Raw genomic sequence first — 2,864 nt, forward strand, 5'->3', positions numbered from 1 at the left:
CGCTGCGGCGGGAGCGGGGGGGCCCGGGGGGCTCCGGGGCGCGGCTCCCGCCCGGCCCCGCCCCGCGCACCCCGGGGAGGGGATCCCGACCCCGCTTTGCCCTGGGATGGGGTAAAATGTCAGTCAGTGCTGTTATCCCCCGCGAGGGGCTGGGGCACCCCAAAAGGGAGCTGGACACCCAAAGTGAGGCGTCTGCGGAGCCTCAGTTGCGGGGGTTTTCTTATCGCCTCCCCCTTCGGTAGTCACTGGAAGAGGGTTTGTTCAGCCCCAGGGGCTGCAGGGCTGGTTTTTAGGAATGGGGGTCCTCGTACTGCGAATGTGTCCTCATTGTCCAGCGGGCAGCTAAACCCGTGCACCAAAACACCCGCGGTGAGCCCCAGTTTTCAGGAGAAACTGTGTTTCTCCCCACGGCTGGAAGAGCAGCTGATTCACTGCAGAGAGAACAAGTATTTTTCACGCCGTGTCTTCTTTTCCTGCAAAACTGCCTTTTTGCTCCTGCACAGATGGAAGTCCTGGGACCGGCCGGTGCATTCAGCTCTTCGAGGACTCTTCGTCTGCCCCCACCCCGGGCTGCCTTGCTTTGCTCCTGAGGAGAGAGAAATATCTAATGCATCGATTACTCCTGTAACTAACCCGCTCCACAGCGTCTCAGTTCTCTTAATGGGCGTTCAGAGCTGATCCTGCCGTGCTGGGAGCTCTGGGGACACTCACAGCCCTGCGACATTGCCTCCACAGGACACGGAGCCCTTTTCACCCTCGGCCGCCCACGAGGAGCCCCACAAAACCAGCTCCCGTTTGGACGAGGTACGTGGGGAAGTGAACAGACCACTTCGGTGTGAGGATGCTCCGTGTTCCCGATGACATCCCACAGGGAAAAGCGGGCAGTTAGGAGCAGCACAGCGGAAAACCGGCCACCCTGCAGGGCTCAAGGAGTGCTGGAGCACAGCTCTGCCTGCCTCTCCTGATCCCAAGCTGGCCACCTGCCCTCAGGTGATGTGCCACATCCCCAGCCACGACCATGGAGGTTGCTGGGACAATTCGTGGGGAAAGCCTGGCCACAGGGAGGTTTTACCCTGTGGGAATTGCCCCAGTTCCAGGGAGGTTTCACCCAGTGGGACCTGCCCTGTGTCCTCAGACACCGCAAGGCACTGGCATTTGGAGGATGGCACCGGTGGAGCTTTGGTCAGCCTGCAGAGAGGCCGGGTCCACCCTTACGCTACAGAGTGAGATTAAAGGGGGAAAAAGCGAGGGAAAACACTCAGTTTCTTCTCAAATATCAGTGAAACTCGCAAGTAGCAGGATAAAAATAAATAGCAGCAAAATAAATTCTTGTCCTGAGACATAGACGGGTTATTCGGGCAGGGGTGCAGGAGAATGATCCAGATCCCCAAAAGCAAGATCCTCTGGCCAAAATCCATAGGAAAAGGCACGCTGTGGAGCTCCCAGCCCTCACAGGCTGCAGGGCTGGCTGGCAGAGGGATGTGAATGCCTGCAGGCCGTGACTCTGTGGATTTACTCTCTGCAGCAATCCCTGTGACACCAAAGGCAGCTCAGCCTCGCGGCAGGGCTCCCCTCCAGGCTCTGCTCCGTGTGGAGCTGCAGGTTTGTGTGGTCCTCCTGTCCCTCTGCCCTGGGGGAGAGCAGAGCCAGCCCTGCAGGAGGAATCCACGCAGCCAGCCTGCAGCTGATGGTTTTATCCTCCTGTTTCCAGATTCCACAGGAATCCAGAGGAGCAGCAAAGCTTTGTGCCGGTGTACAAGAAAGGTGGTGCGGTAGAAATGTGCCTGTGCCACATCTGGTGGCTGGCCTGACACAGGAATAGGTCCTTTGGGGTGGTTTTTTGGGGCACCTGAGGGTGGGTGCTGCCGTGCCAGCCTAACCCGAGTCTGTCTGAATCACCAGAACGAGAGAAAGGAGCTGTTGTTTGTAAAATAGGCCTTAACTGCTGTGCCTGCTTAGTTCAGCATCATCCTGGAGCACAGTTTGGTTCAGATGGGGAATGAATCTTTGGGAGATGCATTTGGAGCCCGGAGCAGACAGGAACAGTTTAAAAAAGAGTTGCCACAGCAAGCTGCAATGTGAGGACATGGTTGATTTTTATCTCCTTTCTTTTTTTTCTTTTTTTCCCTTTGAGCTTTCCTGTCTATGAGAGGAAAGGAGAACTTTGAAATCAGGAATAACAGATCACAGCTGAGCATTTGGAAGGGGAGAGGAGCCAAATCGCTTCTTGCAGTATGACAGCAAAGTGCAGCCAGGCAGGCAGAGCCCAGGGCTGGCAAAGATGGGTCTGGGGGCACGAGCCCGGTGGCAGCAGCTCCTGGAGCAGTTTGTACTTATATGTTTATGTATGTTTATGTAAATATTACTATTAGGTGCTCAAATAAGTTTGGTGTTTGTCTCGAATGAGCTATTAAACCCCATGTGCAAAAGGACCTGGTCTGAAGTGCTTAGACCATGAAATCACTCCAGGATTAGGTGAGATGACAGCAGAGTCTCTTCTTTTATCAGTTTTATCAGAGTATCTTCTTTTATCCACCCCGGCTGGAGATGGGAGGTTTTTCGGGCTTGAGCTGGGGGAATTTAAAGCCCCTCTCCCAAAGGGCTGCCCAGGGCAGCGGCTCACAGGTATCCCGGGAAGGTGCAAAGGGATGGATGGAGAGGCTCCCCCGGGACTGCCACAGCAGGAACAGCATCGCCAGGTGTGGGGTCACCCTGGGGCTGGGCTGGGGAGGCCAGGCTGGGGGGGATGGCCCCGGGAGCTGATTTGGGGGTTGGGGGGGTCGGTTCTGGGGTGAGCGAGCGGGGCAGGGTTTGGGGTGGTGACTCTTGCGGCTGATTTGGAGGTCAGTTCTGGGGTGGGTGGG

This window comes from Corvus brachyrhynchos, unplaced genomic scaffold, assembly GCF_000691975.1.
Source record: "Corvus brachyrhynchos isolate BGI_N302 unplaced genomic scaffold, ASM69197v1 scaffold148, whole genome shotgun sequence".
Classification (NCBI taxonomy): domain Eukaryota; kingdom Metazoa; phylum Chordata; class Aves; order Passeriformes; family Corvidae; genus Corvus; species Corvus brachyrhynchos.